At 40.7% G+C, this 13,454-nt stretch overlaps 1 protein-coding gene across 1 annotated transcript in view; it reads right to left on the reverse strand.

Moving 5' to 3' along the window:
- PTBP2 (polypyrimidine tract binding protein 2) overlaps window positions 1-13,454 on the reverse strand; it is a 202,983-nt gene that overhangs the window by 151,996 nt on the left and 37,533 nt on the right. The window contains exons 6-7 of the mRNA XM_059478048.1: window positions 4,375-4,490; window positions 2,744-2,879 (exon numbers count right to left, since the gene is read on the reverse strand). The gene's annotated coding sequence lies outside the window, so the exon portion shown is untranslated. The remainder of the gene's footprint in view (window positions 1-2,743; window positions 2,880-4,374; window positions 4,491-13,454) is intronic.

The following is a 13,454-nucleotide window of genomic DNA, read 5'->3' on the forward strand; positions in this document are numbered from 1 at the left end:
TATTGCACTTCCTTAATGCTTGCTCTAACCCATGGCATGCCATCTTCCCTGGGGTGTCTAGACATGGTGTCTTAGATTTATGTGTATGATCTCAGTGTGTTACAACATCACTCCTGACTAATGCATTATTACAATACTTACATATATTCCCAAGTGTCACTGTTTTGATTAAAAAATCACCAATCTGCATATGCACACCATCTGTGCTTCAGAGAAGCAAAACATGCAGGATAACGTTTGCCTTACTCAAAATGAAATTCAGATACTAATAAAAAACAAATGGGAACCTATTTTTATGTTTTGTTTTGTAAAATAACAAAGAAAATGAATACTGTTTCTGTAAAACAACAGTCCATGCCTCTCACACTTAAAAACACGAGCCTTTTTTCTTCTACACAGCAAGGAGATTTACCTTTAGTAACAACATGCAATTTTCCCTTTTAGAGATAGCAAAAAACATGGGAAGGAAATGTACTGCTGCAATGAATTTTAAAAATCTCAGCTCAGAACAGGGGAGTTTTCAGCAGAAGGGAATGTAGTCAGCAGCAAGTCCTTTCTCTGCTGAAAGCTGCAAGAGTGGTTGTAAAAGATGAATGAGACCCTTGCTTACTGGGGTGAAATGCTTTTAAAGGACAAGAATCTGCTTATCTTTGATTGATTGCTCAGTCTGATACTTTCCTTTATAAAGTTTATTGACTACAAGCCCATAAATCAAAGAAAAACAAATCACAAGTTCAATCTGGGGGGCATTGACATCCTGCCATCTTGCAGCAATAGCTTAGAAGTCACAGGGCAGGGAGAAGGAATATGGGGGACTCATGGAGACAGAAGTATCTACTGCAGATAAACTATCATTTAAAATTTTGTAAACAATTATTCATTTGTGCCTTATCACATTGTTAAGTCAAAGGAAAAATGCAGACAACCAAGCTACCTAGTTTATTATTTTGAAGTCCTTAAAGGCAGAATTTACAATTAAGAGATGTAATTCTCACTGTGCTCCTGCACATCTCTCTGGTTCTGTGAGATTACAGTCACATACCCACACAGCCCTCACCGGCTGTAAGAATGTCACATTTACAATTTAAACTATCAAAGCAAGAATCAGATTTCTTTCAGGGGGGTTTGAAGGCTTGGGAAACTCTAAATCTGTGTATGCAACACCCCATACAGTTGCACGTAAAGAAGGAACCAGCCATAGATCTTGCTCATATGGGGTGTACAGTACAATATGACAGCATGATAATACAGATTAATTTGTGCCATTGACCTTGACGCACTATTCTATTGTGTATTCTCTTAGAGTCAGCACTCGGGTCACCAGAACATCTGGTGTTTAACAAAAAATCCCATTCTGAAGTGCTAAATGTGTTGAAACAAATGGTACTGTACTATCATTATACAGTGCAACCTCTCTGCTAGGGGTCTAATTTCAAGGCTACCCTGACTGAACTACATTATTATTAGGGGTTTTGTAATTCACATCTTGCCACAGTACACAAAATACCTAATTATCAAAAGTAGCCTTTTAAAACCGGGTTGTGTTCCATGTGACTGGGACTGACTGTCACTTTCTTTCCATTTTATCTTTGGAGACATCTGGAAGGGCTAAGCCTGCACAGTGCTGAACATCCTGGCCTCGACCCAGCAGAACACTTCAGCATGCACAGTGTGTGTAACACAGCCCCTGTATTTCAGCAAGACATGCTTTTAGGTCATGCTTGTGCTAGAGTACCTTGCTGAAGGTATGGACTGGCTTCATCACACTGTTTGGAAGTTACACAGTGCTCAGCATTGCATCTACCCCACCTTACACCCTGTTACATTCAGCTTGTGCTTGAATCTATCCTAGTGCTCATCTCTGGGAAAAGCTGATGCAGCCTTTTACAAGGAGGCTGAAGATGTGAGAAATGATTGGTAGCAAAGAGTGGCTGCTTTGTTTTACAGGAGTATTTACATGTTGTTTAACATTAAAAAAAGAGCAAAGAGTGATGACTCTGCCCAGCCTCACCATCCCTCCTGACACCACTGCCATCCCCGAGCCTCCCCACCACCACTCTGCTTGCTCTGCTTCCTGCAGAGATTCTCCATGTAAACAAACATAAAGGCTATTTTTGTAGGATCCTTGGGAATCCCATAAAGCTTCCATGGGAAGGATTAAGCATTTGCAGGGGTCTGATGGCCTTTACCTGACCTGAAGCAGATTGCAACGTCAATTAGCATTTCAGCTTTCCCTGTTAGTAAAGGATACACACAACCCAAGCTGGGCTCTTCCCACTGTGCTGTGCTTGTGCTGTGAGTCACGGTGCGCTGATTCTCCCCCACTTCACAGATCTGCAAATTTATGTCCCAGCAAAACAAGTATAAAATGCTACTACTCTACTTTTTCACCTAATTTTCCCTTGCTCTGCAAGCATGGGCAGAAAGGAAACATACTAGTAGGCAAGTACTATGCGTTTGACAATACCAACATTCTTTTAATAAGGTGAAAAAATCCTTGCTGTCAAAAGCATGGAGAATCACTATAGGCGTTTATGAGCTAAAATGGGCGAGTCTCAAAGCCTGACAAAGGACCAATACCTTCAGCTGTGGAGAAAAAGGAACACAGCAAAGGTGAGCATGCAGGCATATTTAAAAGAGCAAGGGATGCACATGCTGAGCCAAGCAAAGACAAGGCAGCAGCAAGAGGCTCAAGGTCATTCAGCACAGGAAAGTTGCAGCCCAGAAAATGCCTTTGACTCACAGCAGGGCTGGAGAAGGAGGAGAAAGTATCTGTTGTGCTGTGGCTTGAACCAAGGTGAAGTAATTTCCAGTTGTTTCAAACGAGATTTCTGCCATGAGGTCTCAGCTGATCTCCATGACAAGTTTATATATGGTCACTGAAAAAAAGAAAAAAAGTAAAAAACCCACAAACATGACACCACTCAATGAGAAGACAGCATTAAGCAATCAGTTGCCAAAGACCTAATCTCATTAACAACTTCTAAGATTTCAGCCATCAGTCTGTAGCTGGCAGCTACTGGAGAACTGAGTACAATGAAACATCTTTTAAACATTATTTTTTTTCAGGCCATCTTCCTGATCTTTTATACTTGTTTGTTCTGCAGTTTCTTAGAAGTTACAACTGCTAAAGGAAGTAGAGAAAATCCAGGAAAAAAAAAAATAACCTGCTCTCCTATGCAGCTTCATTCCGCTGGGTCAGTGATTAACAAAGACAAGGTCCTGCTGCAGGGAAGCTAAATGGAGTTCATTATGGACATGAAAGTTAGCAGGGCCAAAAAGGTGAGACCATAGGAAAGAGGATGAAATAAGAGCCTAACAAGTGTGGATTTTACTCCCTCGGTGCAATAAGGATAGCTTTCAACTACCAACTACTCTAAAAGAAAATCTATCTAGACAATAGTTTAAGATAGCTATTGTCCTATATACCGCAATCATTTTGTTATGCATGGACTCAAGAAAACTGAAATTAAAATGTATTGCTTAAAAAATTTTGTGTTGTTCTGCAATGAGAAATCTTTGATTTGATGATTGAAATTTGGGGGTTGTACTTTTTCCTGGAAAAATTAGGAAAATGGAAGGATTTAAGTGGAGCAGAATGATGCCACTAAACCTGGATGAGGACATCTACCTCAAACCGTCACAAACCTATGAGTTTGTTAGCCATGCTTATTGCTTGAGTGCTTTGGAAATGTCAGTGCTTCCTGGGGGTGCTTCCTGGCAGCAGCAAACTGTCTGGAGAAGGAAACTACAGACAGGTTGCTCCTGTGACAGTGAGAGAGCCTGGAACTACAGCCAGCAGACACTGGGGTATGAGCGGATTTTCTTGGCCCTGAAGGCTGTAAGCAATAGCCTGTCTCACTCACAGGTAATTTCTCACCACACACTGCACTGCTGGGTACCTGGGCAACACTAAAAGGATCAGCTCTCACAGGCTGTCATATTTTCTCCCCATAACTGGCAGTGACTAATCTCTCTTTCAGTACTACTGCTTTAGGACATTTCCACTTTGATTTTACACTGGTGCTAACCCCATCGTCACTAGAGAACCTGAAGTTTTCTGCTACACCTGCCAACGTCCTGTAGGACCCAAGAGCCCATATGGCTTCACCACAAACCTCCCACAGAGACGTCTGAGTAGGTGGCAGCCAAGTGGTCACATGAGGCACTGGCTATTACAGAAGTTGCTTGGAAATGGGGCTCACCTGCAAAAGGCATGTGATGGGGAGGCCAGAAAATCAAGTACAGCTCCAAATAAGACATCTGATTAACCTCAAGAAATCAGAGCTATGAAAAGTAACAAATGAAAGTCTCAATGAACCTTCAGTTCACAACAGATCAAAGGCTCTTGAAGAGGAGTGGGGAGGCAAATACCTTGAACAGAACATGGATTCCAGTAACTTCAGGGTGTAACTGAAAGTTTCAGGGAAACCAGAGGATGAAATGTTCTCAGAGGTTCTTGGTTCCAGGATTGTCTGACACCTAGGAAACTGTGAAGCAAAAGAAAAATGGATAAACAGCTGATGAATAGCAATATATTACTTAGTCCCTCCGAGTAACCATGTCAAGGATCTCTGCAGAGATTAGCTCTGCCAATAATTTCACCTGCACACCAATATCTTTTTTATGTCTTTTGTCATTAGTGTTTTAATGTGGTATAAATTATTAATCATAATTCCACTTTTGCAGGGAGTGGAATGCAGACCTTTTATGAGATATTTAGGGGATGATCTGTTGTCTAAGCAACCCTTAGAATAGGCAGGACAAATCAGATGTAAGAGTAAATTAATGTGGCATTAACTTGTTTCTAACAGCTTGTTAATGGAAACAAATTCAATAAGCATCACATCCAAGAAGGGAGAAACTGCCCCCATTTGTACTGTTGTGCAAAGCAAACCTCAAAATAAAGCAAGAGGATGGACACAAAGAGCTACTTATCATGAGCCTCCCTAAACAACTGCAGTCTCAGCAGAGAAGACAGGAATGAAATAATGCACATCTGAGTAAACTAGGCAAGAATAAAGAGGAGCCAATGGGAAAAAAATGTAAACTTTTAGTAATCATTAAGAATTTTGATTAAACTTCCTAGGACTTTAAAGCCTCATTGGGGCTGGTACACTAGTGCTCTGTGATTTAAAATTTTTAAGTATTTGGGTGAAAAATCTGTCTTGTAATAGCAAAAAACCCCTAAATAAACCCAAATAATACTGAAATAACAGCAAAATAACTACCATGTTGGCATATGGTGATAATCATTTTAAGAATATTGCTAAACCATGTAAGATCTTCAAAATATCATACTTTTAACTTTGCTCCCCACTGTTAGATGCTCTCAGACTTGAAGAGAAAATGAAGAACCTTATTTTGCTCAGATAATAACAGTTATAAAAATAGATTAACTGTCAGTACCATGAATTAGTATCACATAAGTACAGAGTCTCAAATAATATGTTTAGGCCATAGGCAAAGGAGCAAGAACACAAAGCTTATGCTTTGACCTGGGATAGGATACCCACATCACTACTGAAGAAAAATGCTTGCCAAAAATGAGATTTGTATTTAATAATTCTGTGTGCTTTTAAAATCTGTATTTTGTTTTGTTCTACATGGAGACAGTTTTTGACGTTAAACCATTACACACTAGCTGCAAAAGCTGATGCTCAAGATAAAAATCTACAGCGTTTAGTTCATACTTTCAAGGGTTTTTTTTCCTTTCCCCTCCTTTTTTTTTCTTTTTTTTTTTCTTTTTTTTTTCTTTTTTTTTAAAGAACCTCTGAAACTCTAAATGATAACATGTTTCAAGTAGCTGTTCCTTTCCTGGAGTTGAACAAAATTGAAAAGATCAAAGTTAGTGCAATCTTGTTCAAAGGTGAAGAGGTGAAATCTTATGTGTGCTGGAGGATCAGAGCAAAGAAAAATGTACAATGCTTACTGTGCGACACCTGAAGCCCACTTTCATCAAGGTCACTCATTTTCATCTGAATTCAGAATGTATTTCATTTAATGGTAAAATAAGGAATAGCATAGGATTATCTTGGTTACAAAGAAGAGAAGCCCTTGCTCAACACTAAAAAGTAAACATCACAAATAGGTGAAAATGGCCAATTTTTTTTAGAATTACTAAGTTCACCACATTAATTTCTGTATTCATTCTTTAAGCGACATTTCTATAATTGAGTAAGATGAAGCCATTACACTCAAAATGTTTCAAGAATCATACCACTGTTGATAGTTTCTGTTGAATTCCTTGAAAAAAACACTGTGTTTTGAGGAGGGCTGCTGAGAGGGACATCTAAAAAGGGTATGTTTTTTTCCATAAATTTTCATGTGACTGATGTGCCCTGACATAATGCATCACAATGAAATACAGCTGCCAAAAAAGAACTTCAAATTAAGCCCTTTTCTAGAGAAAGAAAAAAAAAAGTGATAAGAAAATAGGTACCTTTTCAGCAAAAGCTTTTAAAGCTTTAAAAGCATGGCAAGTAAAAAAGTTCTCTCAATTTTGTCTAAGTAACTAGAAGCTAAATGGGGGGAAAAGGGTGTGAAAAATAATGCTCCAGCCTCTGTGAGAATTGGAGACATACTGAACACAAGTCACTCTTACACAGGAGGAAAAGATGATTTTAATGTTCTTGTCCTGCCTTGTCATTTTCAAACACATGGAAGATTCACTTTCAAATTATTGGGAAACGTGTCACATTATGCTAATAATGCTAGTGTAAGAATGTTTTTAGCATAAACATGGACTTTGCCATGGCAAAGTGGCCACATTCAGAAGCTGAAGTGAGTCACAATTAAATTGTTTCTTTTTGGCCATGCAGAGTTTCTTTTGCGTTATTGCTATAATTCCTAAATTCCCAAAAGCAATTTGCTGCCCAAAAGCAATAAGCATTATGTAAATATTGTCTGTTACAGGTCAGACCCTGACCTGAAAATCAGGCTTTCTCAGGAGTACTATAAAAGTCTTTCATATGCAGCCCTGATAGGAGCTGGCCCACAGAGCCAAAAGCCCCTTTGTCAAGGATTCACTCAGCACAATCACACCTAAATTCCTCCTTTTGTTCTCTTTCAACATCAACCCTCATAGAAAATCTTCTAGAAGTCTTGTCTTCCAGTGGTAGGGACAGAAAATGAATTGCTGAAAGCAGAGCATGTTGCAGAGGCTGGGGTTTGCAGACTGGGCATGAACTGAGGTTCAGGGACAGAAGAGACAAAGGTGACAAGATACACAAAGGGAACTTAAGAAAACTCATGCAGGCTACCTCCAGCATCATATTTGTGCATGATTAGAGTGGATGCAGCTGAACCTGACACCAAATTTCTGCCTTATGCTAGGTGAGAACTCACAGCATCCAAGCTTCAATACTTCCAATATTAAAACATTTCTAATGGTTCTCCTCTTGGCTACATATACTCCACCTCCATCTATCACAAAGCATGATCTAAAACACACATAGGCAGGTCCCAAAGGGTGGACATAACATATTAGTTCACACGTTTTAGCACAGGGAGAGCAGAGAAATGAAGCTTTCATCGTTTCTTTTCTGTGTTTCAGGCCACCATTTCTTATTTCACATTTGGGGTGCAGGAAGAATTGATCTATTGTCAAACTCCTGCAATTAATCTGAGGAGATAACTATGAAAGTGCTGCAGGTAGACTAAATCACTTGATGTCAGGGAACCTCTGCACATTTTATAATCAATGTTACATTGACGTAAAACACACATCACACGCAGAATGCAGCGGCTGACTTGCAAAGAGAGATTGTGCCCACTGTGTGTCTTTATGCTTGAATTTGCTCTTGCATTTTGGTAGCATGTAGACAGCTCTATTTGCTGCTTTGAAAGGGTTGAACTGGGATTTCAGACTTCTTCTGAAGCGCTCCACACAACTGACTTCGGGTATTTCTTTAACCAAGAATTTCTGCAGTGTTCACATGCTTCCAGCAAATATTCAAAGCTCCCCTACACACCAGTCACGAACACTGTGTTGCCAGCACAAAGATGGGCTTTAGTCACTGAAGAGCATGCTGCCAGTGCTGTGTTCTGAGGCCCAGCCTCTGCTTCCACAGGACTGTGCCATCCATCCGCACAAGGGAACACACACGGCCCGTCGCTGCCTCTGGCGCCCGCGACAGTCTCACAAGGCGGGGTAATAGATCAGGTGTATCAGACTGTTATTGTTCCTGGCTGTATTTGTATTTGTTATGGACTATAAACCCTGATGATCCCATGAAGGGCTGTGACCATGAATCCCAATTGGCTGAGCAGTGCTATTTCATGGAGGGACAAGTCCGGCAGTAATGAATTCAGTCAACATAATGATTTCGGTTTCACTGCACTGCTCTGCTTCCTGGGAATCTGCAGAAGATGAGTGACTGTGTCACAATCATAAATTCAGGCACACACAATGCTGAAACTTCTTATAGAGCTTTAAGTCCCTCTGAAATGTCAGACTAATAAATATGATGATCGTATTTGCTATTTGGCAAAAGTATTAATTAACCTGGAAAAGTTAATAAAAATATATTCCCCAAAATTATGCAGCAGAGAAAATATTTTTTCTTATTCATGGTTATATGAATGCAAAATGCCATGGGTTCTTCATCTTTAATACCTAAGGGATTTTTAAGCATATTGCTTCCATAAAACTTGGTTCATCAGTACAGTACACAGCCCAGATATGCATATTTAATTACTTTGAAAGTAATTTACTTGTACAGATGGTGGCATTAGAAGGTCTTACTTCCATTTAAATTACTTCTATTTGAAAAATAATGTTATTTTGCTATGAATCTTGAGTGAAGAATTCACTCTTATTACAGATGAATTATACTTTTCAATTGTAATTAATCTGTGACTAATCTAATACTGCCCAGATAAACATTTTCTCTCCAGTTTTACAAATCCAAGCATTCTCTTTCCAGAAGGTTGATCTATTAGTATTTTATATCCAAACCTGCAGACAGGGGAAGGGACCCCAATCTGCTCTTGGGGCACATGAATAAAGAGCCACAGAAGAGTTTGTTGAACATCTATGAGACTCCCCAAGGCAGAGATGTTACAAAATTGTTTGCATCTTTCTGTAAGATTAGGCAGGGATTAAAGCAAAAGGGTGCACTTCAGGAAAATACCTACCAGGCATAAGATTTCAGGAAAACAGTGACTCAATGGGCATGTGTGGGCTTTGGGGGAAGCTTTAATGGGCAAGTATCCAAAATATTTCGGGCAGTGAGCCCTCACAGTGGTGCAGGTAGCAGGCCCACACCTTTGCCATTTCTCTACCCCCTGTACCACCCAAACAACAGCAATTCCCAGGAGCAGGCAGGCAGCAGAGGCAGGGAAAGCTAGCAGCATATTGCATTACCTCTTACATGCTTCCTGGGAAATTATGTCTGCTTCTTCAAGTGAGATTGTTTTCTTGAACAGCTCTGTAAAAGGTCTACATGTGTTTGTTAGGCTTTCTTCAGTGAGCGCCCATCTTCATTCAAGCAGTGGCTCTCTCAAAGGGGGCTGATGTGGTTGCCATGGTTAGCATTCATTTTTTATTGAAGACTGAATGGCCAGAACCCACATAAAGGGCTCCCAAGTGGTCCTAAAATGTGCTCTGCCTTTCCTTTCTGCCATCTCTCTTCAGGACAAAACAATTTTTTGACAGTTGATCTAATTTTGCAGGCTTATCTAGAATAGGCATATTTGTCCCCTCTATCTATGTAACTTTAACATTGTGATCTGGATTTAATGCTGCAAACCCTGTGGACCTACTTCATAGAGCTGGAAGGCACCTAAATTTCCCAGAGAGATTTTTGAGGAACTGGAGATGATGGGTGAGCTGAGCCACAGTAAGACTGACATGTTTTTTGTCACTTAAAAATTAGGAAGAAGGGGAAATGTCAAAGGGGAAATGTCATAATCTTGACCAGCAATGCTGTACAACCTAAACTGGATTACACCATGTGGAGTGCAGAGGTTTTGCCCAGGGACGGCAACCAGGGTGCCAGAAGAGCAGGACACATCACTCCACGAATACATCTGCTCCTGCTTTAGCAAAGGAGCTGTGGTGCTCTGTGTCTGGCATTCAGCTTGCTGACTGCTTTTCTTTTTAATTATCCTAATTAGGAAAAACTTTACCTCCTTTGGCTTTCATATATTTACACTTACACAGAATTTCCAATAGCATCTTTTTCCCAGGAAATCTAAGCACATTTGCTTTCACTTAGTTTAAAACGCATCAAGGTCACGTCTTTTCCATTTTGAATTTTTGTTCCTTCAAACTGTCTGTGGCTGCTGCATCTCCAAGCAGATACCCAGCGTTCGTATTATCCTAGCCACTGCTTCAGACTCCAGCTGCCAGGCTGCACCAAGCTGTGCCCACAGACTTGCACCCTTGCATTCCTGTGCAACAAATGCTTGGAGCAGGGAAACGCTCCTGGGCTTCTCATTCCCAACCCTTCAGCAATGCTTGCTCCAAGGGATTTCTCACCAAGTGTTCTTTCTTCAAGGGAATGGATCCCTACTTGTCCTCACCCCTTCCTAGGAAGGGTGACCCCACAGGCTCCTGCCATCCCACTCCTCCAGCCACACCGGCTGTAACCCTTCAAAGACCCCTGGAAGCCACGTGCCAAACCTCAGCAGTGGATCCAGGTGTGCCTGGTTAGCAGGTGGTGCTGAACAAGCTGGGGAAGTCAAGGATAGCCTTTGTCTATAGCTGGAGGGAGCAGAGATTGCAAGTGATAGTCCTGTAGAAGTATAGTAATAAGAGAAGGTGAGTCAGGAATTGGGAGAAGATGGAGAGTACATAGATGCAAACTGAAGGATGGCTGTGGCTGAGCTGATCTCAATTACAGTATTTCTCAGTTTAAGTATGCCATTTTAAAGCATGGAAATTCAAGGCTCCAGTTTGTATTTTATGACACAGAGCCAAAAGCCCAAAACAGAAGAAGCATCTTAACAGTTCTGTTCCTTATTTTCATACAAATTCACACACTTGTAGTCATACGCATATAAAGTCAGCCTTAAACACAAGATCCATGGTAGGTTTTTCAACAAAATAATCCATTAGACACTGATAAATCAAGCAACAATGACACTGGGATATCATAGCATCACTAAAAATGTCACCACAGTTAACAAGCCTGCTTGCTTCAACAAAAAATATTGGTGAATAATCATCCGTCAGTTAGCAACGCTAAAAAAAACATGCCTGGTGTTCCTTGCCTAAAAATGATGGGAGTGGAAACATTGTTTTCTTGCCAGGTTATTTTCATTTCAGGAAGAGAAATAACCAGGGGAAACATGGAGAGAAGAATAAATAACAAGAAGCAGTATGAGGGGAAGAAATCCTTCATAATTATGCCAGTGCCTCTGCCTTTCTCACTATCAGGTTCCTCCATGTAGCACACTGTGCCAAGGCACTCACATGCCGGGCATCCTCCAGCTGAATCAACACAGTGGCACACGGCCTGGAGCGCACATCAGAGGCACAGAGGAGGTGTTTGATACTGTATTCATGAACAAATCGGAGACAAGAGCTTGGTAGAGGTTTTTTTTTGGATGAGGAGGAGTAAAGAAAATAAGATTGTATGCCAGCTTGGGAGGCAAAACATCTCATTATCTTTTTTAAATCTGTATTAACCACAGACTCGGTTCTGCTTCATCCTCTAAGTAGTAAATTAAAACAGCACACATGCAATCTGTAGATTTGCTCCTTTACCCATCACTCAGAAAATATAACATGAAAGACTGTCTGCATTAATCCAGGCTCCTGCATCTGTCCTGATGCTGCACACTGGGGCAGAGGGCCTGAACTGGGGCACTGTGCTGCCTGCAGCACATGGAGGGAGCCCCAGGTGCCACCAGGCAAGCACGGCCAAGTATCATCATCCCAGCCAAGCACAGACCTCCTCCCTAATATGGGAAAATACTCCATTTTTGGCAATCTCACCACAGTAATTTCTTATTTTACTTTGCAAAGCAAAATCAACTGATTATGTCCACAAGCCACCAGGTATGACTACAAGCTATAACCTCCCAGTTGCCTGGCAACTTCCCTGAAACCAACCCACAAAGATTTCACTTTGGTTCAAAAGCATTGCTGATGAAATACAAAACCTTTTTCCAAACTATGCTGATGAAACCTTAACAGCTCTTAAGATAAGTTTTCTCACCAATAAACATCTGCCCAACAGGAGGTGACAGAAAAAGGACTTCTAGGGCCCAGCATCACAAGCTGACACAGAGAGAGAGCTCAAAGGCTCAAGTTCTAGGCCCAAGAACAGAATTAATCTACTGCATGTTCAGGCCCTTCTACCAAACGTTATCAGCACAATTGTGTTCTACTGGTGAAAAGTGGATGTCAGGCCAAAAACTTGATTGTGTCCCTTACCTTTTAAGTAATCCCCATTCATAGGCAGGGCCTTACACCCAGCTTCCTTCTAGCTGCAAAGTCTCCCCTGTAAACACTCTTTTTTTCCTCTTCTAATTTTCCTCATCTAAAATAGAAAAACCAGATATGGCAACCATTAATTAAGTAAATAATAAACTTAGTATCAGCCAAGGGAGAAGACAGAAGCTGAGGAGCAGCAGACAAGACACTCCAGCACATCTCCAGTGGAATAAATGAGACTTTTCCGCAATTGAACTGTAACTCATACAAGATCCTCACAAAGAACCAAAATTACCATGTTTCAAATATTCCACTGGTAAAGAGTTTGGTCAACAAGTCATTTGGCACATAGAATATTATATTTGCACATATATTGTCACGTGTATCAGAGACAGAAATTTTTATGCTAAGATGGGTGTGTGGGAGAGCTCCAGAGGTGGAATGAATACTTCCAGCTTGCCCTTTGTGGCTCTTGTTTCCCAGCCTACACCCTTGCAGCAACCGAGAGCTTGAAACAAAACCAGAGCCTCCCGCTAGGGTGAAGAGTGAAATGCAAACACTTTCCTATGCCAGACTCTGAAGAACACGACTAAAAGACACTTTCCTTACATGAAAACATTTCCCAGTGCCCCAAATACATATTTTCCCAATTAAAGGTTGACATTAGACTTCAGAGATTGGCTGTGTGTTTTAGGGGATTTAAGGCCTGGGTGGACTTAAACATGGACAGTGAACCAAAACTGATTGACTTCCTACATCAGACCACTGGTTGAGTGGGACACATCTTTTAGAAAAACACAAAGTTTTGATAGGCATTCCACCAGTCTCAAAAGGCATCCTTTTCTGTGCCTACCTACCTTCACTCTCAAAAACATGTGATGTACTTAAGTTGTAACTTTCCTGATTTTTACCTCAATTATCTGGGGGGTTTATATGCATTTTGGCTTCATCCTCAGCCATGTTACAAGTCTTCAGGTAGTGGGCATCTTCACTATATCTAGTTATTTATGAATCCAGTTCCTTGCTGTTACTTTATCATATTTTTTACTACAGATTCAAGTATGTTCTA

This window comes from Ammospiza nelsoni, chromosome 9 (genome assembly GCF_027579445.1).
Source record: "Ammospiza nelsoni isolate bAmmNel1 chromosome 9, bAmmNel1.pri, whole genome shotgun sequence".
Taxonomy (NCBI): Eukaryota; Metazoa; Chordata; class Aves; order Passeriformes; family Passerellidae; genus Ammospiza; species Ammospiza nelsoni.